Here is a 25,351-nt window from a genome sequence, read left to right as displayed (position 1 = left end):
CCCTGAGTCCAAGGCCCAGGACTGGCCAAAAAAAAAAAAAAAAAGTAAAAATACTTGCTTTACAAATCACATTTAAAAAATAGACTGTCACTCCCAGGTAGCTGATACTCTATATTCTGGTCCATTTATATAAATAAAGATGGATATATATTCAGTCCATTTAGATAAGTATGCGTTTCAACCAAAATCATTACTCCTCTTCCATTTTAGTGCCTAATTTTTTGTTTGTAAAAGATGGCCTCTTTTCTACTACACTAAAATAATGTAAAATTACTAGAGAGTTGTTCAGGTAACAGTAAGTGGACTGATATTGTCATTTAGTTATCTTGGATACTGGTAACTTTAAATGTTATATTCAGAAACTTTGTTAAAAAGAGTATCTCAAGCAAAAAGATAACAATAAAAAGAAAACTATGCAAACTGGTGGGAGGAGGACCAAAGATGCACAGGCTTCAAATCAGAATTTGAAAAATCACTAATTCCATCCAAATCCCTCATTTTTCAGGTGGGGAAACTGCAGTCCAGAGGGTTTCTTGAACTGCCCAAGGACACAGCACTATTTAGTGATACAAGCTGAGACCAAAACTGAGGTCCCCCTGATTCCTGGTTCAGAGTTCTTTCTAACATACAAGGAACACACAAATAAAAGTTTATCTTAATTAACCGTATAAGACCTCCACAATGTGTCTGTCATGAACTTTGTTGTCTATACCAAGCCACCAGTAAAGCACTAAGAAGTCCAGTTCTGGACTTCAAATATATACTCTAACATTTACCAAGGCACCTTGGGCAAGTTATGTCACCTCTTTGCCTCAGACTCCTCATCTCTAAATGACAACTCAAAATACTTCTGTTCTAGCTTACATGGAATAATTGCATAAAGCATTTAGAACAGGGCCTCACACATACAAAATGCTTGTTTCATAGGAAAAATGATAAGGATAAGAAGTAAGTTCATTACAGGTGTCCATTACTAGTACTCTTCCCAAGACTGAGCCAATATGAAGAAATTAAAATACACAGGATTCGGTAAATGAACCATTACAGCATTTTAAATAGCAAAAGCACAATGTCAATATTTTTTAAAATAATTTATAGTTGTATAATTTATGAGGGCAAAGAGAGCCAGTATCACTTGGTTGTTAGGAATGACATGTTTAGATAAAGGAGATGCTATAGGGTTTAGTACAGTGGATAGAACAGAGCTAATGTCTAAGAAAATGGTGGTTCTCCCTGAGCAGTAAGTAGTATTGAGTTGCTTTGTGCAGAGGATTTAATGTTTCCTATCCATGAGGCACCATTATTAGGACTGAGAGGACTATTTGAAAAAATAGTTGTTAGTGATGGTGTCCTCTTATAGGCGATTTAACATACAACAGATGTAATTTTACTGATTTATTTAGGGTCAATCTTTAATGGAGGTAGACCAAATGAAATAAAACCAAGTAAATGTAAAACTGTTTATGAAGTAAAGCAACTCAAAAATTCTATTCTCGTCTGATACTAGCAATCCTGTCAGAAGCTGGGATGGAGACACTAATTTCATTTTACAATGAGGAAACCAAGGCTCAGAAAACTGAACTGAAATCACAGAGAAAGGGGAAAAGCTAGGTTGTTGTAATTGGTTTTCAGGTGTTCCTTCTACCATAGCACCATGCATCTCAGAGCACTAACAGCTCTTCAAGACCTGCCCAACCTACTTAAGGTTAACATTTACAGGCTAATATTTATATTGAAGAGATCACATGGGTTATTTCATTTCACCCTTATGAGCCAAGACATGAGTGATATTACTAAGCATCAGTGTCTGACTCAATTATATACCAATTCAATTAATATAACTTCAATTAATGCATTTGACTGAGTTACTTCTCATTGTTTAAGTAAACTATCTGCAAATTGCTAACATTTTAATACACAAAAAGATTTCAGAGTGATTTCACTATGCAACTTCACCAGGCACTATTTCAACACAAATAATCCAATGTTCATGTTTAACTGACAGGGCCTAACTTTCTTTTTGGCCCACTACAGAAAAAGGTACCCCTTCCCACCAAACAAGAGAACCAAAGCTCAAGCTATCCAACATTTCTCTGCAACACGAATTTTAAAAATAAATCAGTGTGCTTAAGTGAGTAAGTCACTTGCTGGCCTTATTCCAGGCATCTCATCTATTATTTAAGCATAAAACCAATTAACTCTGTCACTGTTTGAGAGTAAGTATATTTCTGAGATAGTAATATGGTTAATCATTGCAAAATGGTATTTTACACATTGCAACAAGTCTAAAACTATGGGGGCCATTTGATTATTTGATCCCAACTAGGCTATTTTAGACAGTGATAAGGGTAATAGTAACATTTATGCTGGAACAACTAGGCTTTAAAACCATGACTGTGCCAAAATAACTAAGACAGAGCATCACTCTGCCAAGATCAACCCATTCGGATTTGTATGTTACGGGCTACTATCTGCATAAGGCCTAACTCATGAGTCTCACATTCTTGGTCCTGATCTAACAATTACCTTCAGTTGTGTAACCAAGGTTACCATTTTACAAACATCAGGCCACAGTTAAGGGTACTATCTGTAAATACAGTTTTTAAGTTTTATTCTCAGGAGCTGAGAGTGTACCTTAAATGGCAGGGCACTTGCTTAGCATGTTAAGAGGAGGAGGTCTGGGTTCAATCCCCAACACCAAAAAAAAAACACAAACAAAAACCCATAATTTTCAAATCTGACTTTATAAATACCTGCTTGAAAAAGAAAAATGCACATACTTCAAAGAAAGTAATCTTGTGAAACATCTATCACTAAATTTCACTTATGTCTACTCTACACAAGTTCTGAACATGGATAACAAGGAAACTGCTTCTAAAATATCCCAAAGCTACTACTATTGTTTATCAAATTGTTTTATTAAAGGTTAAAAAGGAAAAAAAAACACCAACTTCCAAATTAAAAAGAAAAAACTTTTAGGAATAAAAAGTTCAAAAATTGTAACTAAAAACTAATTGAAGAGATAAAAGACAGTGGAAGCTCATGATCATAATACAGAAGGCCAATGATTAAAGAAAACTCTAGTTAGCATTCTTATGGTTTTCCAAAGGAATCTGGCATTAGCTTTATGACCTAGGAGTCAAAAGAATGATTTGCTTTAATTTGTCAAACTGTAAGTAAACAATAACAAACCCAGACTTTGAACTACAGCATTTGAATGAAAGGCATGATATGAATATAATTATGATTCCTTAGGGCAACAAATGTTCCAAGAACTAGCTTTCCTTATTTAAAACTCAACTAAATAAAAAATTAGAAGGGCATCCAAAATTCTAGACCCTTGCTATCCTATGCGCTGGCCACTAGCCATATACAGCTACTTAAACTGTTACTCATTTATTCATAAATTGCAATGTATGTTCCTCAGTGGCCCGACACATTCCAGGTGCTCAAAGGTTATTTGTGCCTAGTAATAACCAGAGGGGCAGCACAGATGATGGGCTATTTCCATGGCAGAGAGTTCTATCGGACAGGGCAGCCCCAGGCCTGGACACACTTTACTTGAATGGCACAAAAACAAATAAAAACTTACAATAACAATAAAGCACATTCTGTTTTTGCAAAGTCATGTTGGTCCCTCAAATTCTGCCTCTTTTGGAACATTTCACCAAAAATCCCACCAGTTCTTCCTTGAAATAAATCTCTCTCTAGAGGTCCGCTTTACAAGACAAATCCTAAGACCTCAGGTTCTCTCCCCATCTGGTCCACAGTCATTTCCTTTTGACAGTCCTCACTAACCTCAGAGGCATAAGGCTAATTTACCCACGTGTGCGGTAATAACACGGTGTCCAGAATCCGCTCTGAATGTCAAATGTCGTGCTCCTCTCTCCCTGGACAACCCAAAGGGTCCTGATTTTTGTTTTTATTTTTACGAAAGCAAGGACTATGTGCGAGCATCCTGAACCCAAAACCAGGGAGCTCAGAAGTCGTAACCGGGCAGTCAGAGCCCTCCGGACTGCCAGGCGTGGGAGCCGAGGGTTTGCTCTCCCGCACACCCCACGATTCTGAACCAGGCTCCCCGTTTTCACAGCCCGGAGCACGGAGGCAAAGGCGGGAGCATTTCTCCCCGGTGTGTGGGTGTGCGCGCGCGCGCGTGGAAGGGGGTGTGTGCGTGTGTAAGGGGAGGGTCACAGACGTGCGGCTGACCTCCTCCTCTCCGCCCTCCGGATGCCCCGCTGCCACCCCGCCCTGCCTTCCCCGCAGGGCCCGCCGCCCGCGCCGGGCCTCCCCGCGCCCGCTCCGCACGCCTCCCCCGCCTCCCCCCAGGTGAGGCGGGCGCGGGGCCGGGCTCTCCGCGCGGCCGGGCGCGCAGGCGGCGGTGGCGGCGGCGGCGGCGGCGGGGAGGAGTCACCGCCCCCCCCCCCCCCCGTCACACACACACCCCCTCCCGACCCCGCCGGCGCCGCCGCCGCCGCCACCCCGGCCCGCCAGCCCGGGCGCCTCGGGAGGCGCGGGCGGGCGCGCGGGAGCCGCCGGGCCGGGGCGTGGCCGGCGCGGCGCGTGGCGTGTGAGGGGCGGGGGCGCCCCGGCCGCCCGCGGGCCTCTCCCCCTCCCCACCGACCCCACGCCCCCGACAACCTCTGCTTAAGAACACGTGTAGGCCGGCTGCGCGTCCCGCGTGGGGCAGAGGTGGCGCGGTTTCTGCTGCGGCGGCCCGGGAGCACGCGACGGGGCGGGGGCGGACGGGGGGGGGACGGAGAATGTGGAAAAGGAGAAGGTGACAAGGCGGTGTAGCGGAGGTGGGGGGGGCGCAAGATGGCGCGAGCTCGCCTCCAGCGAGCGGGCGGGCGGGCGGGCGGGGGTGGAGCTGAGGGGGAGGCCGCGGCGCGGGAGCTCCACCCCCTGGCGGCGCGGGCGCACGCGCAGTGGGCCGGGCGGCGCGCGACGTCTGCCCGGCGCGAGCCACTTCCGCCACGCTCCGGGGGCGGGGCGCGCCGTGCGGCCGCCGGCGTGGTCTGCGCCGAGCCACGCGGCGGGCCGGTCGGCGAGCGGGGGCTGCTGGGAGCCGCGCTGCGTGGCGCCTGTGCCACGCGCGGCAGGGCCCGCTCCCCTCCCCCCCGCCCGTGGAAAGCCGAGCCCGGCGTGCCGCGTGGGCCTGGGGCCGGGACGCCCCGGCTCCCCCTGCGGCGGGGCGGGGCCTCGGCGGGGCGGGGCCCGTCCCCTCACGGGGGGGCGGGGCGGGCGCGGGGCGGGGCTTTCCCAGGCTGTCGCTGTGCGGGACGCGTGGGTCCGTGGTGATCTTTTTCACGTTCTTTTCGGCTGGTCGGGAATCTGAAAAGCGGATTCTCCCCGCTCGCACCCGCGCCGGGCCGGGTCCAATGTGCAATACCTGCCGGGGATCCGGCCGGTCACCTTCGCCAGGTCGCTCTCCCAAGCACCCTCGCCTGGGACGAGGTGGCCGGGTCCTCCTGCCTGCTCGAGCTGTTCCAATTAGCTGCTTCCCCTTTGGGTTCTTCTGTGGAAGGTAGTTGAGTCTCGTGCTGGTTGATTTCTGTCACCCCGACACTGCCCTAGGTACCGGGTACTTAACACTGCGAGAGAATAAGCGTATGGAGGGTGTGAATCCAGTTTGAATTCAGGCTAGGTTCGCTGTGTAGTACCTAGGAATGTCAGAGTGAAATGTCGTCGCTTAAAAGGGGAGGCTGGTTTCGAGTTTTGCATAGTGGGAGAGCTGTTTTGAGCATATGGCAAAAAGAAAAAAAAAAAGTTAAGATCACATCCAAGGAAATATCTTTAAATAGTTCTAACATTTTAGATACATGAATTTAGTTGAAATTATATTCAATTAGTGTTGCCATATACAACAGGGACATTATGCTTATATAGATGGGCACCGGATTATCAGACTAGAGCCTACATTGTCTTATTCCCAAGCTTCTGATGTGCCATTTAATGACGCACAATAGGGATAATGAAAGCATGGTGGCTCGTGCTTGTAATCCCAGGTTTTTGGGAAGCAGAAATGAAGAGGATCGGGCTGGGGATATAGCCTAGTGGCAAGAGTGCCTGCCTCGGATACACGAGGCCCTAGGTTCGATTCCCCAGCACCACATATACAGAAAACGGCCAGAAGCGGCGCTGTGGCTCAAGTGGCGGAGTGCTAGCCTTGAGCGGGAAGAAGCCAGGGACAGTGCTCAGGCCCTGAGTCCAAGGCCCAGGACTGGCAAAAAAAAAAAAGAAATGAAGAGGATCACAGTTCAGGGCCACGATGGGCAAAATGTTGGTGTAACTCCCAGCTCAATAAATAAGCTACGTATCCTAGCGCACTGCTGTGAATAGGAAGGTCAACATCCCGAGATGCTGGGTCCAAAAACAAGACCCTGCCTGAAAAGTAAGCGGTACAAAAAGGGCTGGGATTATGAGGCTGAAGTGATAGTGGGTGCCTCCTGGCTAATCTAAGCCTGAATTCAAACTCTAAAATTTAATCAGAGGTAGAAAGGAAAGCAATTTAAGGTGCTGGCACCAGGAACTTAAATATTCAATCAGAAAATTGTGAATAGTATTGTTGACAGAGATCTTAGCTTTAAAAAAAAATCACATGATCTCCAAAACAAATCCATTTTTCAAAACTTTTTTAGCTTTAACTTCTGTTAAAGATTGAGAGCAGATCTCTTAAAACTACAAATTTTTTATGTAAATAATTATCACAAAGCTAAAACAGTGGAGTTCCTGCTGAAGTTAAGGCTTTGATGACTACCACCTCTCATCGTTTGGAAAAATAAGTGATTCCAAAAGTATGTGGGAAAAATATACCAGGAAACCAAGTAAATTTATTACCACAAAAATGTCTCCATCTCTTTGACAAAGTCACTAAAGGAGAATGAAGCATTGTTCCTGTAGATTTTTACATGTCTCTGGCAGCATTACGATGGTCACATAGACTCGGCCTCATGAAAGCAAAGAGAAAGTGCACATCAAAATCCCCACTGTCATTTTTTTAAATAGTTGGGTTAGATAACAAAATAAGCTCCTCCTATAAGGAGCAGCAAAAGCCATAACTAATACAGAATCATAAAATGACTTCTTCATATGTGTTTGCCTTGAGGATGGTTCACTTCAAGAGAGCTGCGAAACGTCTCCTCTTCAGTGATCCATGACTTCTCTGTGAGAATGCTTATAGCACTGTGATCATAGACATAAACTGAGTATCCATTGTTTAGGCTTGCATATACAATTGTGACATTCAACTCATTTTCTGATTTGAGCACTATTTTTTCATTGTAACTATTTGTTCTGACTGAACAGTGTGTGGAGAACCCAGGGAATGTCACTTAACATCACTGGGCTTCAGTTTTCATATCTGTAGAATAAGATGTTTTAGCCAAATATACTGATACTTTGCAGCCCTAAAACTTTGTGCTCCTTTAAAATTGGGATGGACAATGATGGGTCCTAAAATTATACACAACTACCCTGGCATTGGGGCTACAAAATGTTACATGAGTATGAATGAGCTAGGCCTACTTGCATATTCAACAACTAATGTTATGCATTTCAAAAGAAAAAAATAAATCTTTGATACACTATAGGGTGTGGGGCCACAGAATCATCCATGGGCACTCCAAGGGGCTTTCCCTAGTTTTCTGTTGAATTTGCATATTTCAACATAGAGCAAGATAATGATGAGAATATGTTAATGATTTCAGTTGTTGTACTATAACAATGGCCATTCTCCTAGGTCATTCCCATTGTAGTTTAACACTCTCAGCATCTTTTAAAAATAGTGCTTGGCTGCTAGGAAAACAGTCCTGTTCCCAAGAGTCAAAACAACAAGAGAATCATAGATTATCAGGGCTTCAGAGACTTTTGTTCCTTCTCTCGTTCCCATGCACTCCAATATCTGACACTTTTCTTCTATGAACACCAGTTTGTTATATTCCAACCAATATTTACCCCTCACCAAGAGTGACCATTGAATAAGAACTTGAAGAAGGCCAGGGAGATACTTGGAGGTGTCTGAAGGATGAGTATTCCAGCCAGTGATAAGATCTTCGGGAAATTTGGATTTGAAACATTTTTATAATAACTAATTCATTTCTAATCTTTACTGTGTAATAGAAGCTCACTTAGAACCTCATCAAGGTTGTGTTAGACACTTTCCGTCATTGTGATAAACCAGTTGGTGGTAAGATTTCTTTTTGCACAATGTTTCATCGGCTTCTGTTCATGGTCAGCTGAATCCATTCATTGCCTTATGCCTGTGACAGGGCAGAAACCTCAGGGTGGAAGGGCATGGCAGAGGAGAGCTGCTCACCTTGTGGTGGATAGGACACAAAGAAAAGGGATGAGAACAAGGCGTACCCTTCCACAGCAAGCCCTCAGTAACATACTTCCTCCAAGTAGGCCCCACTTCTTAGTATTCACCGGCTTCCAATAGCATCATCAAGCTAAGAATTCATCAATGGATTAATCCATTCATGAAGCTGGATCCCCCAGGAGCCAATAGCTTCCCAAAAGCCAGTCCACTGGCAACCAAGCCTTTAGTACTGTGGCCTTCTGGGGAATTATAGATTCAAACCAGGAAAAAAGAAATAAAGAACAGTTAACCATCCTTTAAATAAGAAAAAATAAAGAACTACAAAAAAAAAAAAAAGCAAAGTGGAGAGGTCAAGTTGAGAAAAATATACCAAGGCCTCCAGTCCTTCAAAGTATTTTCATTGAAATATTTAGATGTCAAACTGGATGTATTTCAGTGAATGATTCAAATCGCTGCTTTCCTTTTCTGTTACATATGGAAACAGGGCCAAAAATTAATTGGTGCCATGTGAAATAAACCGGAGTGTGACTAATGCAACTTGCTATTCCTACTTTACACTCAAAAGCTGGATGCAATAAACCTATTTGACTAAGTAATGCTCAGATCAATTGTTCAATAGTGATCAAAGGACACGTGAACAGGTTTAACCTGTTACTTCGTTTTTATTTCCAGGTGTTTACAATAGCATAAGCTGTACTTTCCTCTTTCCAAAACATATTTAAGACAGCCTCATTAATTCAGGTATAGTGCAAAAGACGGATTTTTTTGGTACCATGGACTAGCCATAAAACCCTGGTTTTAGTTAAACTTTGAAAAGAAGCATCCTCTTGGATAAAATGGGAATTAGAACACCTACACAGTAGGGTTGTTACCAGGATTTAAATGGAACATTCCTGACAAGTTGACAATGCACAGAAATGTAGTTACTGTGGTTTTTTAGGTTGTAGTTTGTTTTGGGGGAAATGCACACTGTTTATGTTTTAATGCATTAGGCATGAGATTAGGAAGCAAAATCTTACCTCAACCATTGGAGTTTATTTTTCCGAACCATAATTTTATGTCAGTATGATAATTTTTTTTAGATGGGTCACACTATGTTTTACAGACTGTCCTGGAACTCAAGATCCTCCTGTCTTACAAGTACAGTCCCCCACATGCAACACAGTGTGACAGTTACACTTTTCACAAACATTTATTGAAGATTAGCTAGGTATATCGAGGCATTGTTAGGCATTGGGGATGTAGGAGTGAGTCACATTCTCTACCTTCCAAATGACTTCTTACTGATGAATTTAGGATGAACAAAAGTGTGTGTGTGTGTGTGTGTGTGTGTGATTTAAATGTAGGTTAAGATGGCTTGGGTCGGGGGTGATGGTGCATGGCTGAAAATCCCAGCTGTTTGGAAAGAGAGTTAGGAAGATAACTGTTTGTGCACGGGCTGGACCAAAGGCACAAGATCCCGTCTGAAATCTACCTAAACGCAAAAGGGGCTGGAAGCGCAGTTCAAGTGGTAGAGCATACCAGATCCCCACAGCTATGAGGCCATGTGCTCAATATGGCTAAATAAATAAAAATATAAAGATGAACTTCCATTTTACCTTCCTCCATTGGGTAAGCACAATGCCCAGCCTTAGAGTCCCTGGTGCTTCTATGGAGCTAATGTCTTCACAGTTCCTTCGGTTTGTGATTGTATAGGTAAGGCTAGAGGAAGGAGGTTTACAGATGAGCTACTGTCAATTCAACTGAGTGTTGGCCAACACTCAAACACGAAATTAGCCCTAGATTTCACCCCAAAGCATTTCCACAAAGTTCTGTCTGGAAACAACAGGTTTACTGAAGTTTTGAAATGATCTAAGAGTGGGGTTTAAGCCACAGAAACACGACTTGAAAATAAGCTCTTCAGCCGGTCCTCGTTGTGTTGCCATGCTGCAGTGGTCTTCCACCGTGCAGCCTTCTTGCACAGTCCTCTGCTCTTCCTTGTGTACAAACTCCTATTTATCGCTGAATAGTTCAGTTATCTTTGTTTTTCCTCCTTTTAGATTCCAGTAGATCCAGTCTTTGAGGGGCACACTACCAGTTGATTTCTTGAATTTAGGGATCTCACACAAGTCAACTGCAATATGAATTGTTTCACCTGCCTGTGCCTAGACAGTAAGAGAAATAATTAGGGAGTCGTCATTTGAGAGCATTAAATGTCTCTGGAAGCAGAAAAAGAGGTCAAAGAAGTTAATCTCTGTGAATTTGTAAATCAAGATTATAAATTTTCAGATCGTCCCCCTCCCCCCGCCACCAGTCTGGAGGGTCTGTGCTCAAGGTTAGCACTCTACCACTTGAACCATAACACCACTTCTGGCTTTTTCTGAGTAGTTTGAGATAGCAGTCTCACAGACTTTTCTGCCTGGGATGGCTTCGAACCACAGTCCTAAAATCTCAGCCTCATGAACAGCTAGGATTACAGGTGTCACCCCCTGGTGCCCAGGTATAATTTTTCAAATCTTTGTTACTCCTATCTGACAATCTCTTTGTAGGACTTGAAAACCTCTTTCTACTGTAGCTGAGCTTCTGCAGAATTTGTGATTTCCCCAAGTAGCAAGCCATAACCGAACACAAACTATGTTATTCAACCACACCCAAGTCAGCTTTTAGTAATAATACTTTCCACATTACAATAAAATATACTTACTCGGAGCAATATCCTTCAAGATTTTACAAATTCTGCTGTTTTCTCTCTGGAAATGGGTGTCAGACAAGATTTTTAAAATCCGAACAAAAGGATTCCTTTCTTCCAAGTTTTACAAAGAAAATGCTATGAAAAAAACCTCGCCTCTCTACTCAGTTTTTACATTTATAATAGGGAAATAATGAAATTGTTGTGCACTGCAGCAAAATATTCAGTGACTCACCCTATAATAACAGTTCTCAATTTATGCTTCTACTGGTGCCCTCCAATTTCAACTAAGAATGATCAGTTCTCCATTCAGGGGGGAAATATTTACGAGCCTAATTTTCTTAATTTGAAGTTATTCTCACGCAGATTTTTCTTAAGCTTTTGGCCTTTGTTCCTGCTTATCTTGCAGCAAGTAGTAACATATGACAAAAGAAATGAACAAAAAAATAGTTAACGAATATTAATGAAGTCGTACCAATAATAAAGTCATTTGCTACTATCATTGTTCCAACAGTAAGGCTGGTGCTCAAATATTTGAGAACCTAATTCAGAACTACTTTCATGGTGTAAGGAATGTTCTTCTGAATAGCCTAAACCACAGCAAAGAGAACAGGAATGCACTCTAGAAAAATCTTAAAGATTTCTTTTACAGGCAAATACATATGTGGTGATCAACGTGAATTATCTAAGTGTGCTTTGCTTGACCAAGTATGACATGTGCAGAAAGACCAACTATAGATAACACTAATCTTTGAAAGGCAATCTGTACATTAAGTAAATAACAGATTATGATTGGGATTTAAATCCAAACATGCAAACCTTAATTGTAATCTGATTGAAAATAGGATGTAAATAAGAAAATAAATTAGTTATCAAGCATTGGAAAAGTACAAATATTTACAAACTGGCATAGCACATATGTATACAGTGGAGGAAAGTTGGAAAAGATAAATTAGTCAAGTTATAGAAGCTTAATGTCATTTTAAAATACAAATTAGTGAATTTCCTTAATTATTACCTGGGGGGGGCTTTCAATTCAATAGAATATCAATATTGGCTTGTTGGGACCTTTAAAAGCCAAGATCCTACCTCATCTTAGCATTCCCCACATCTAACACTGCACCCAGCATTGTGCCTAAAATATGTTGAGTGTTCTGTTGATGCTTATTAATTGTTTTGCACTCAGGTGCGGATATATACAGCATATGATGCCATTTTTCTGCTTTGAACTTTGCCAGTGATTCTATCAAGTTGTGACAGGTTAAGTCTTACTATTCGAGTTAAGGTTTTCTTGCTTTATTGTTAAGTAGTTGTGCAAAGAGGTTGCCATTCAATAAAGCAGATTACAAATATGATGTGTCTTGATTAGTGTTATTCCTTTCAACATTCTTACCCACCCCTCCCAAACTACCCCTTCCCTTACTGTTCTTAATTTTTTAAATATGTATTGAGATCTTCTCTCCTTTTATTTTTCGCCGTTTAACAAAGCGATTTACATAGACAAAGCAAGATCGCGCGCACGTGAGTGTGTATGTGCCTGCTCTGGAACTTGAACTCAGGGCCTGGGGGCTGACCCTCAGCATTTTTGTTCAAGGCTTATGCTCTATCACTTGAGCCCCCCACTCCACTTTTGGCTCTTTTGGTGGTTAATTGGAGGTAAAAGTCTCACAGACTTTCCTGCCTGGGCTGGCTTTGAGCTGTGCTCTTCAGTTATTAGTCTCCAGAGTAGCTAAGATTATAGGTATGTGAGCCACCAGTGTCCCCCAAAGTCAAGGTTTTCTTTCCACCCTCTCTTTACCCATCAGCTCCTGCCTCCTTCTCACCACCGGTGTGGCCTCAAGTGGTAGAATACCTCTAGTTCCAGGAAGTGCCGAGAAAAGAGCTGGTAATCCATGTGTCCACTAGCATTTGCCCCTTTCCTAAAAAGATTCAGATAAAACAGATTCAAATCTCTATTTTTCTGCCCTGATCAAAATCTGATGGCTTTCTTAAGGATGTCTTTAAATCCCTGAGAGTGAACAGTCTGTGTCACCACTAATTCTGATCTCCTTGATTGCACTAAGCTAGGCTTTCCAGACTGCTACCCATAGCTGGCATTCCAAATGTGCTGGCTGAAACTATGATGTTTTGTGAATGTGTGCTGGTAACTGGAGCTCAAACTCAGGGTCTCTGTGTGGTTCCTTAGCGTTTTTTGTTTTTTTTTTTCACCCCCTCATGGCTAGTGCTCTACCATTGTAGAACTTCACTTCCAGTTTTTTGTTGGTTAGTCTAATTGGAGATAAGAGTCTCATAGACTTTTCTGCCCAGGCTGGCTTTGAACTCACTGTGCAGCATGAACGTGTGCGAGCAAATGCAAACTTATTCAAGGATCACACTCACTAATTCATCCTGGCATCTCCATCCCAATCTCCATCCTCAGCATTCATGTCTCTTTACCTCACCAGCCCCTGGCAAACAAGAATCTATTTCTGTCTCAATAGATTTGCCTAATCTGGACATTTCCTGTCAATTGAAACATAATGATAGGTGGCCTTTGTGTCTGGCTTCTTTCACTTAACATCATGCTGTCAAAGGTCACCATGGCTTCGAAATTCCTTGTTTTAACCATTATATTCTATTCTGCTAGGAGTATCCATTCCAAGATTTTGTATGAGCGTAAGTTTTCTTTTCTCTTGAGTCTTAGGAGTTAATTGGGCTGTGTTATGGTAGTTACATAGACGGTAATTTTTTTCTTTTGTCGATCTTGGGGCTTGAACTCAGAGTCTGGGCGCTGTCCCTGAGCTTTCTGCTCAAGGCTACTACTGCTCTACCACTTTGAGCCACGGTGCCACTTCCGGTTTTCTGGTGGTTAATTGGAGATAAGAGTCTGATGGACTTTCCTGACCAGCACTGGCTTTAAACTGTGATCCTCAGATGTCAGCATCCTGAGAAGCTAGGATTACAGGCTTGAGACACCAGCGCTGGTTATATATGTAACTTTTAAAGAGGCTGCCAAACTCTTTCCCATAGTGGTCATGGGATTTTATATTTCTATCAGCAATGCATAATGGTTTCAATTTCTCAATATCTACCCCTGGTGTTCGTTATCATCTATCTTTTCTTATTATAGATTGAGTATTCCTTACCCAAAATACTCGACTAAAACTGTTTTTTTTTTAAATATTGGAATATTTACCTATATAAACAGATATCTTGAGGAAAGGACTCTCACCATGAAAGTAATTTCATGAAACATCAGATTTATTTGTGTTTTATACCACTACCTGCACATAGATCAAATATAAGTTTTTATGATTGTTTTTTAGTGCACCTTCGTTTTGACTGAAATCTGACTTAAGTAAAGCATGAATTTTTCTACTTGGGGTGTTATTGTGGCAATCAAAAAATTTCAGATTTTGGAGCACTTCAGAATTTGAGTTTTTGGATTAGGAAGATTCGGCCTGTATAGCCAGCCTGAGGAATATGAGGTGATTATATGTTATGTTTTGTTACATATTATATATAGTGGCTTCGATTTGCATTTCCTTAATGACTAATGATGGTGGCTTTCTTTTCATGTGCTTCTATGTCATATGTATTCTCCTTGGAGAAAACTCTATTCATATATCCTTACTTCCCTTCAAGTTGTATTGTTTTTTGTTGTTGTTGAATTAGAAAAGATCTTTACTTTTTCTGTATATTAGACCCTTAACAAGTTATATGATTTTCAGATTGTAAATGCACATCTGATTTGACTATCTGCATTTGCTCTCATTTGCAACATTTATTATTTTTCTTGATAACATTCTTTGAATCACAAAACTTAAAATATTTAAAGTCTGCTTTATTTGAGTGTTTCTTTAGTTTCTTGTCTTTTTGGTGTCATGTCTAAGAAACCATTGCCTAATCAGTCTTCTCAAGATTTGTACCTATGTTTTCTTCTAAGAGAGTCGTAATTTTAGGTTTTGCTGTTTAGGTCTTGGGTTCATTTTGGTTTACTTTTTGTACATGATGTGAAGTGGGGTCTAACTTCATTGCTCTGCATGTCACTAACCCATGTGTCTACTGGCCATCTGTATTCCACATCTATAGTGTACATATCTAACATGGTCATTTGTCTCTCTTCTCTCCCCTATTCTGCTGTGTTTCTCAACAAATGAGTTGTCACAAGCTCCCTTACCAACTGACTGGGAGTTAAACTGAGAGCCTCATATATGTTAGGCAAGCTATCCACCCAGCCCATATACGTGTGACTTTGGACAGAGATGAAATGCAGAAAAGTGAGGTGAACACATCCAGCCACTAAAATTGAAGTTTCTGAATCACTTTGGCAACTTAGCATCCTTTGAACCATCTTTAGTTCACATGCCTTTAAGCAGTATCAGCTGATGGTGGCACTGCTGGAGGAATAGAGGAGAGGGGGAAAGCCAAAGCTAGAGAACGTCTGCCCTCGCCCACGTAGTCACTCAGTAGACATGGTGTTGCCTCTGGCTCCATGTTACATTAAATAAGTCTTCTCCTTGTGGTTCCTGGGGGTGGTCCCACCACACTTCCTCCTAGGTGGTCCTGTTTCCTGAGTTCTGGTTAGAACACCTAGTCTTGTTGTTTCCACAGCCCTAGATTGGGAGCAATTCCAGCTGTTGCTAACCTCTGGACTGTTGCGTATCCCCTGCTGACCACTCAGTTCTCTCAGAGCCTATAAATACCTTTACGAAATTCTCTCTGTTAGTAAAAACTGGAAATATTTCTGTTTTTCTTTATTAGGCTTGACTGATAAAATATCTAACATATTTTGCCATGAGTTAAACAGTTGCAAAGGATGCTATTTTCAGTGTATGGTAATTATTGCCACTTCAAAATAAAACATACACACATATTTCATGCAAGTTAAATGACATAGAGATTTGATATTAGTGCCATCTTTGCCAGCATCACATCGTTCGTTTATTTTTCCCACTTCTGCTTCTTCATAATATAGTATTTTGATCTTATATGTTTCTTAAGGTTTATCCAGTTAGTCACATTTGATTATTTCTCAGTAGAAAAATAAAGATACATAATTTGAAATGGCAAATTGTTTAGCTTCCTAGTCTAGTTTGAGGAAATAGAGGTATGGCTCAAGTGTCAAAGAACCAGGCTTGAGGAAAAAAAAACAGAAACAAGAACATGAGTTCCTGAGTTCAAGCCCCAGTACCATGACTTCAACACAACACAACACAAAACAAAATGCCATAATATGGAATCAATGAAAATTACATAACTGAACTATAATTTTTCATAAATAATTACCTAATGGGGAAGTAAGCTTCCTCACTCTCAGGAAGGAGTATATATGACTTTAAGGATTGGGAATCAATTCTTTTAAGACTATGTATGTCCCTAGAATGCTTTCATGTCCTTCAGGGGTATATGTCACTCTGCATCTTGTGGGAAATTACTGGATGAATAACAGTCTTTAAGAGCACTAAGGCAAGCCATCCTAAAGTCTTCCAGCCAAATCAAGGTGATTGGATCCTGCAAGTTATTGCATTCACTACAAACACAAGAGGAAAAGCAAAGGGAATAGGACAGATTACAGAGAGACTGGATGACTTACAATATCTGAATACTGAATCATGCAAAGTTCATATGTGTTTTCTCCTTCACTGGTGCATCAGCTTTCCCTTGATGGGAACTATGTTCACAGGACGAAGTTGAGGGCTAAGTAAACAGGCTCAGCAGAAGGATGGTGCCTGGAGCCAGCCATACTTGGTTTCTTTGGTATACACTTGCCAATTAAACTAATAAGGATCTCCTGAGTTTATAGGACAGTAGACACATGGGCCAGAAGGCATGCTATCAATGAGAAGCCTGTTTAAGACCTTGTGAATAACAAGTGCCTCGTAGATATTGAGTGTATGGTGGAAATGCGATGCCTTTGGTCCTCCCGCCCCCTCCTCCAATGTCGTTAAGCATGCTTCTTTTTATCGCTAACATGTTTTTGCAAACTATTGGCATCTAGATTTTAGTTTCATTTACCATCTTATTTGTTTCTGTACTTCCCAAAGCAGAATGAATGTTCTCAAATCATATAACCAACTACTTTACTTCCAGCTGGAAAACCACCAGTACAGGAAACGTGCTGAGATATTTACCCACGGAACCCTTTAAGATGTGAGCATAGGCCTAGGAGGCTGGAGCTGCCAGACCTTTCATCCACCTACAAACATCTCATCTTATCCTCCAGTATCTCTCTCTCTCTCTCTCTCTCTCTCACACACACACACACACACACAGAGAGAGTTTTGTATCACTTTCTATGTGTATCCTAATGAGGGTGGATAGTTAGGTTTAAAACTGCGGTTAGAGAGTAGATGGAGATTCACCTTACAGATAATGCCAAACGATGAACCCAAGGCATATTATCCAATACAGATTCTCAACAAAATGTAAGAAACCTTGTTCCCCATTCTCATCAGTACTTGATGATTTGAGTCTGAACAGTGGAATTTACCAGTATGACAAATTCAAATTCAAAAGGATAGAAAGTTCGCTAAGTGCCAGTGGCTACTGTCTGTAATCCTACCTACTCAGGAGGCTGACATCGGAGGATCATGGTTAGAAGCTAGCCTGGGTAGGAAAGTCGGTGAGGTTCTTCTCTCCAATCAACCAGTAAAAAGCTGCCAGTAGAGCATGGCTTAAGTGGTAGAGTACCAGCCTGGAGCAAAACAAAACAAAAACAAACTAGAAGAACCTCAAGGACAATGCCCAGGCCCGGAGTTCTAGCCTTCACCCCCTGCCCCCCCAAAAAAGGTTAGAAAATTCAGGTTGAAAGGAACTTTGTCTGTCGGTACTGGGGTTTGTACAGGCGCCCACACTCAGGTGCTGCGTTCTTTGAGCCGTATCTAACATTTATGCTAAGGCCAGCCTAGACAGAGATTCTCCTATTTATGCTTCATACATATCTGCGATGATAGCCATGTGCCACTGGACCCAGCTGCTTATTCGCTGAGATGGGAGCTTTTGTTTTGGCTTGGGCTGGCCTTTTAGTAAAAGATCATTTAAAATAAGCTTAGTTTCTCGCTCATTTTAACCAGTGTTTATTAGCACTATTCTAAATGTGAAGCTCAGAGATGCCTAAGGTCAGTCCGTGTACTCAAGGAACTTACGCTTTGTGAAGCATACGTGACCAGACAAGGGGAGTGATAGATGCGATTCTGGACACAAATGCAAATTGCCATAGCGTTGAAGGAGGAGAAAGGAAAAGAGCATGCCTGACATTCTTATTAGGAGGTTGAGGATAGTAGGTGATGTATTGTTGATATTTTTCATCTGATATGTTTATTTTCAAATTTTGGTTTCAACTGTTTAAGCCCTATCCTCTTAGTTCTGCGGTGATTCTTTCTGGGGATTTTATGTTATATAGTAGATAAAAGGAAGGACCAAAGGATTTTTTTTTTAAGTAACCCAGCAACATGATTGAAGTTGTGGTCTAAAAAGAGTAGTAATGTGGAGAATGGATGGGCATGAGTGGAGGCAAAGAGGCAAATTAGGAGTCTAGCGCAGTGGAGATTCCGGATGATAAAGGCCTGTGTTGAAGGCAGTGGCATTGGAGATGAAACGAGGATGTGAATGATATTCATGAAATCCCATTGACCAAATTAGGTGAATGAACAGATGTGGGAAATAATGGATCTGCCTGTATTGTGACACCCAAGTTTCTGCCAAAGTAGGCATATTCATTCATTTGATCCATCCATCCATCTATCTATCTGTCTATCTGCCTATCTGTCTATCTATCTATCTATCTATCTATCTATCTATCTATCTATCTATCTATCTAAAACCTGCCATGTACTGGGCCTTACGTTCTCTCTGGGAGTTATCTAGGGCTAGCATATTACATGACCGCAGGAGATATTGTTTATACAGCTTGCATATGGAATATAGTAGGAATGGTCTCTGGTTTAAAAGGATGTGGTCCAGACTCTATGAAAAAAAAAACAGTTACAACTATTAAAGAACTAACAGTGCTATGTACAGTGGGACAGAAAAAAAGTCAGAACTGTATCCTGGGCATTGGGAACATCAGTGCTACCCCTTGCCTTTCCTACTTGTCAAAACAATGAATCAGGCCCATTGGCCATGTTGACCTTGGGAGGTTTATAGGATCTTCCGGCGGAAGTGTCTGTGAGGTCACAGGACATGCCAAGTCCAGAAGCCTGTCCAGGGCTTCCCCAGGACACATCTCATTTTGTAGCTGTACCCAGTTTCCTAGAAACCAAGAAGAAAAAGAGTGTGTAAGGGGTCTTATTGCTCTGTTCTTGGAAGGGGACTCAAAGAAAGAGATAAAGCCTCCATTCGGATAGAAAACAGAAGTTTTTTGCTCTTAATGGCACACAATTTGCCTACTTTTCTGTAGTGTTTTGGCTATGGATGACAAAGTTTGTTTCTTAACTATCATATGGTGATTCTCTTTGCTTCTTAGTTTTATGTATTTATTTTGGCAATTCTGAGATTTGAATTCAGGACCTTGCACTTTCTAGACAAGTGCTGCTCTACTACTTGAGCCACACTTCTAGCCCTTTTTGCATAATCTTCTTTCTCTTCCTCTTTTCTTTTCCTTCCCTCCTTTCTCTTTTTCTTGCTCTTGGCCTGGACCGGGCTGAACTACAATCCCCATTCACGCTTTTTACTACACAGCAGACGGTATGGCAGATACATATCCCCATGCCCTGCTTTTCCTGTTGAGATGAGGTCAGTCTGTCCTGGAACCTGGATCCTTCTGGCCCCAGTCTCCCGCATAGCTGGGATAATAGATGCATGCTACTTCGTCCAGCTCTTGGTTGATTTGACTCTCACCATCTTTTGTCCTGTCCTGTCCTGAAATCATGACCCTTCTGATCGGGCCTCCTGCAGAGCTAGGATTACAGGTGTAAGCCACCGCACCCAGTGGGTTCTTTTTCTTTTCTTTTCTTGTTTGACTTAGGGGTACTCTCCAAATAAAAAGTTCGGAGAAGTGAGTTACTGATATTAAAATGATCAAGGCCACATAAGTTTTTCATACGCTAGAACAATTTCAAGGGCGAAGTGAATGAATGAAACCTAATGTATATTTTTCTTTTCATGCACGTCTGATAAAAGTGAATGATGGATCCTTCAGACTTTACTGTTTAGATTTATGCCCCCCCTTTCTTCTCAGTAACAAGCCCAAAGTAACTTTCTATTTTTCTTTCAGTTTTGCAATTTTAACTCTGACCGTAAGATATATTCTATAGAAAATTTGGCTTTGAATTGAAATACTTTTGCCATATCTCTGCCTAGAAGGAATTTTTATGGTTAAGTTCGTAAACACTAGCAAAACAAAGTTGAAAATGGAAAGGCTTTAGATTTTCAAGGTTGACTGTAAGATAACTTACACTTCTTGCTTCTTATCCTAGCTCTTCTTATCCTACTTCTTATCCTATACTTCTTATCCTAGCTCTGGTAATTCTCTTCTAATTAATTTGCTTTTCACAGCTCAAATTTGATCACACATGCCTTTGGGAAAAGATATTGGATTTTTGTGTGAATCAGTATCAACAACTTCAGAGAAACCAAGGTTAAATTATGAAGGACAATACAAGAAATTGTGGCACACTGACCAGCATTGGGGCTCATGCCTATAATCCTAGCTACTCAGGAGGCTGAGATCTGAGGATGGTAGTTTGAAGCCAGCCTAGGCAGAAAAATCCTTGAGACTTATCTCCAACTAACCAGACAAAGGCAGAGGTGGAGCTGTGGCTCAAGTGTTTGAGTGCCAGCCTTGAGCAGAAAAACTCAGGGACAGTGCCCAGGCCCTGAGTTCAAGCCCCAGTACCTGCACACACACACACACACACACACACACACACACACACACACACACGAGATCTAGCTCTGCATCTGACTGTGATGCCTCATCCTGACACCAGCTTTGTCTAGAGAAACTTCTGTTCAGCTCTCGTCTTCATACCAGCAGGATGATAGGGTGGGATGGTGGACCAAGGCCCAACGGCATGGCTTCTAGAAGCAGCTGAATATTTTCCCTCTTGTAACTGTGTATATAAGGAATCATGGTACCAAAAGCCTTTTGTGACTTAGCTTCAAGAGCCCTGACCAACTTTCTCTCTCTACTGCATTATTACAAGGTTCCCTTCTAGATTAGATGGTCCCTTTAATGTTCCAACTCAGTCTTTCTCACTTGAATTATAGCTCAGTATTTTCTACAAACACTTCAAAGATCTTTGAATTTCTTTAGGAGTAATAATTAGATAAGTTTGCAAATAATGCATTTTCAGTTCTTGTGAAGATTCAAGAACCATGTAGCATATTGCAACGTGGGAGGAAATGGACAATATGAGATGGATTTGTTGTTGTTTTTTTAATCCAGTTTTATTATAGAGCCAGAGCCTTGCCTAGTCTCTTACTTCAACTACAGTAATAATTTTTTTTCTTGCTGGTAGCATTTTGCTATTTGGAACTTGTGAGATAGCCTTGTCCTGGAATTCTATGAGATCTGGTATGGATCTAATACAGATATTGGAATCTTGCATTTGATTGTATTTGTATGTATTTTAGTTGAAGCACACACGGACTATGAGATTTCAACTCTTTTTTTTTTTTTTTTTGGCCAGTCCTGGGCCTTGGGCAGGCCTGAGCACTGTCCCTGGCTTCTTCTCGCTCAAGGCTAGCACTCTGCCACGTGAGCCACAGCGCCACTTCTGGACATTTTTTCTGTATATGTGGTGCTGGGGAATCGAACCTAGGGCCTCGTGTATCCGAGGCAGGCACTCTTGCCACTAGGCTATATCCCCAGCCCGAGATTTCAACTCTTAAAGGTATATGTTTGCTAAGTATATACTTATCTATCAGGTAGAGATAAATTATTTAATAGATGTGATATCATATTGGAAATACTTCAGTGGAGTGATCCAAAATGGAAACCAATGTGAGTAAAAGCATCCTGAAGGGCAGAAAAGGTAAACCTTAGCTTATTTGTCTAGGTCAATAAGAAGGGAATTTGAACAAGGAAAGTTCAATGTAAAGAATTATTGACTGTCACAGGGAATTGGAGCAATAAGGAATTGACTGAAAAGACGTAGAGAGAGTCTAACAAATACAGAAAATATGAGCCTTCTGCTGTCCCCAGGACTGAAAAAGAGCAACCTCTCTGCCCAGTTGGGGATATGATAGAGACTTTCTGTAGCTTTGCTTCACTTGGTGGCAGAGGAGTTGTATCCTCTAAGGTACTTTAGGAAGCTGTTCATGGAAAACTGTTACAAACAGTCCAATAGTGGGGAGTGCTGGAGGAAGCTTCTGGCTAATGAGCATTGTAGGAGCCTAGTACTGGAGAAGCTCTGTGTGTGTGTGTGTGTGTGTGTGTGTGTGTGTGTGTGTGTGTGTACATGTTCTACAGAAACCTGCTATATGCAGATCATAGGACTAGGAAGGAAACAAACTTCTTTCCCTGCAATGCCTCCTCAATACCCACTTCTGATAACTTGTCGATGTTACCTTGTAAAGGGAACTATTTAATGGCCCTAGTTCCATTTTCACAGAATGGATACACTGGGTGAATTTGGAGCTAACTCCATTGATAACTGGCCATGTAAAGGAGAAAAATGGTCTAGAAGTAAAATTGCGACTGTTAGAAATGTGGTTGAAGGATAGAGCTGCCTATTAAAAAGACAACACAGGAGAATCATTGCAAAGAAGGCTCATTGCTTAGAAAACTTGATTCTGGTGGGGGTGAGGGAGAATAATGTGCTTTCTCTAAGCAAAGTCAAGTCAAGGAAAGCTTGGACGAAAGCATGGGAGGACAAGCTGCTGAGAATGAAATCCGGAGGAACGAAACATTTAGAATAATGACCTACAACTCTCATCCTCTAGGATTCAGCTAGTAGAACCCAGTTGGACTCTTGTAATTCCATTTCTTTTCCTATTTTATTTCTTCTTGCCTCTCTACTTGGTAATGAAAATATTCCCCACCATGTAAATGATATTTATGCACTTTGTTAGATGGACTAAGGGTATTATTATTTATGTGTCTTATCCTAATGTCAGGTTATAGGGATGGGACCCGTACTTCAGGTTACCTCTCCAAAGTCTGTAGTCAAGTTTTAGAACCTTGAGCAGTGGACTTAGAATTGAATGGCACCTTCTTGAAAGTGGTAGGAAAGCAATTTGACAAAGGAGGATGGACTTGCCACAGGAAATCTTAAATTCTAGGGTATTCTTAGATGTTTCATCACAGGCCTCTGTAAACTTTTTATACAGAACATTCTACTTCTCTTCATAGGTCACAAGCTCCTTCTTCCACAGGCCAACTGCCAACACCAAAACACCAGGGCACTGATGTGGGAAAGTTAGTTTTATTTCTCTGTCATCTGGGAAACAGAATTAGATGCTTTTCAGAAGTTATATTGGTCTCTTCAGGTAGCTAGGATATCCTTGTAAGTTGAAGAACAATTACCTAAGCTCTCCATAAAGGTGGTTGTGAAAGCTCATATGGCAAGTGCTACCCTATTTGGGATAACACTGCTCTGCTGTGAGTGCCTAAAAATGGCCCTTGGGCATGTGAACCAGAACAACAAGGAAAGGTTTCCGATGCTAAGTCCTTCACTGCAAATATTTCATCTCTCCTTACAGCCATGCAAATTATGGGTCCACTGACAATGGGAGACACTGAGCTTAAAACAAATCAGGCAGTATTTAACTATTTTCATGGTCAGAGGACATGAGAGTTTCTTCTGGCTTTCCTCATCTCTGTGGTTAACATGCTCCCACTGTGTTTTAAGTAAGGAAAGTGAAAGAGGTCGACGAGTAAAGGTATGTTAGATAATCATTCTTTTCTTTTTAAGGTTTGAATTCAAAGCCTTGTGCTTGCAAGTCAGGTGCTCTCTTACTGAGCCACACCTCCAGCCCCACTCAACTTTCGCTGATTATTGAGTCTTGCTTGGGTCACCAGCTGTCTATTTTAGGCTTTCTGTGGTAGCCAAGAGGAGATATGTGCATCACTCTGCCTTGCTCTTGGCTGAGAAGCAGTTTCATGAATTGTTCTGTCCATCCGACAATACTGGCCTTGAACTCTGATCTTCTCAATCTGGATGCCATTGTGCCCTGTCATAATACATCCTTAAGGAGCTCATGAATATGTGCTGGCACAAGCAGAATTTTTCAAGGGAAAAATGTGTCTAATTAATTAATATTTCATACAGAAAATAAGCCAGGAAGTAGAGGTGTGGCTCAAGTGGTAGAGTTCCAGCCTTGACCAAAAAAATCTAAGGGACAGTGCCCAGTTTAAGTCCCAGTATACACACACACACACACACACACACACACACACACACACACACCACATCACACACACCAGAGAGAGATAGAGACAGTAAATCAAATGATATGTGGTTTTTCTTTCTTTTTTGTTTTTGGTGCTAGGACTGGGACTTGAACTCAGAGCCTCTAGCTCTTGTTTGAAGTTTGGCTTTCTCTCTCTCTCTCACAACTAGTCCTCTACCACTTGAGCCAAACTTCCACTTCCAACTTCTTGCTGGTTAATTGGAGACAACTGTCTCTCAGAGTCTTCTGCCTAGACTGGCTTTGAATCCTGATCTAAACCTTCTGAGTTGTTAAGATTGTAGGTGTGAGCCACTGGTGCTTGGCCATTTTCCACTTTTAGGAACCTAATCAATAGTCCAGGCACATACCATTCTAGTATGTTTCTTTTCATCTACTCCTTTCTACTGTCTCTTTCTATTCGTTTCATGACTCTTTTTCACTTTAGGGTAAAAGCAGGCAAATTTTATAAAACTAGAGTAAATATTTTAGGTTTTTCTCACAACCACACAATTTTGGGTGAAGACAGCTGTAGACAATACATAGTACCTAAACATTTATAGTCACTGAAGTTTGCATTTAATATCATTTTTATGTATCATGGATAGTAGGCTTTATGTTTCAAATGTTATCAAATGCAAAAATCACTCTTAATTTGTGGTCTGTACAAAAATAGGCATCAAGGCACCTTTAGCCCATGGGCTACAGTATGACAACTCCTGGTGGAAATGTGATTTTGTTAGCCATTAAGCTTCGCTCAGAGGGCTGGGAATATGGCCTAGTGGTCAAGTGCTTGCCTCATATACATGAAGCCCTGGGTTCAATCCCTAGCACCACAGATATAGAAAAAAGCCGCAAGTGGTACTGTGCCTCCAGTGGCAGAGCGCTAGCCTTGAGCAAAAGAAGTCAGGGACAGTGCTCAGGCCCTGAGTTCAAGCCCCAGGACTGGCAAAAAAACAAAAACAAACAAACAAAAAGAGCTTCACTCAATCAAAGACCAAAGGAAAATTTTCCAAAGATTTTTCTGCCCATTTGACACATCTAAAGCCTTA

General features: G+C 41.7%; 2 protein-coding genes and 1 long non-coding RNA gene across 3 annotated transcripts in view; 2 read left to right on the top strand and 1 right to left on the bottom strand.

Annotated features, from left to right (window-relative positions):
- Window positions 1–4,774, bottom strand: part of Supt3h (SPT3 homolog, SAGA and STAGA complex component) — a 241,970-nt gene extending 237,196 nt beyond the window's left edge. The window contains exon 1 of the mRNA XM_048347678.1: window positions 4,639–4,774. The gene's annotated coding sequence lies outside the window, so the exon portion shown is untranslated. The remainder of the gene's footprint in view (window positions 1–4,638) is intronic.
- The window catches only part of Runx2 (RUNX family transcription factor 2), a 172,694-nt gene that overhangs the window by 29,535 nt on the left and 117,808 nt on the right, over window positions 1–25,351 (top strand).
- On the top strand, window positions 83–25,113 carry LOC125352526. Its single transcript, XR_007211177.1, has 3 exons — window positions 83–2,121; window positions 4,161–4,163; window positions 25,063–25,113. It is a non-coding gene; the product is annotated as an uncharacterized LOC125352526 (long non-coding RNA).

Source organism: Perognathus longimembris, chromosome 6 (assembly GCF_023159225.1).
Source record: "Perognathus longimembris pacificus isolate PPM17 chromosome 6, ASM2315922v1, whole genome shotgun sequence".
In the NCBI taxonomy this organism is placed as follows: domain Eukaryota; kingdom Metazoa; phylum Chordata; class Mammalia; order Rodentia; family Heteromyidae; genus Perognathus; species Perognathus longimembris.
This window is presented reverse-complemented; position numbering and strand designations above follow the sequence as displayed.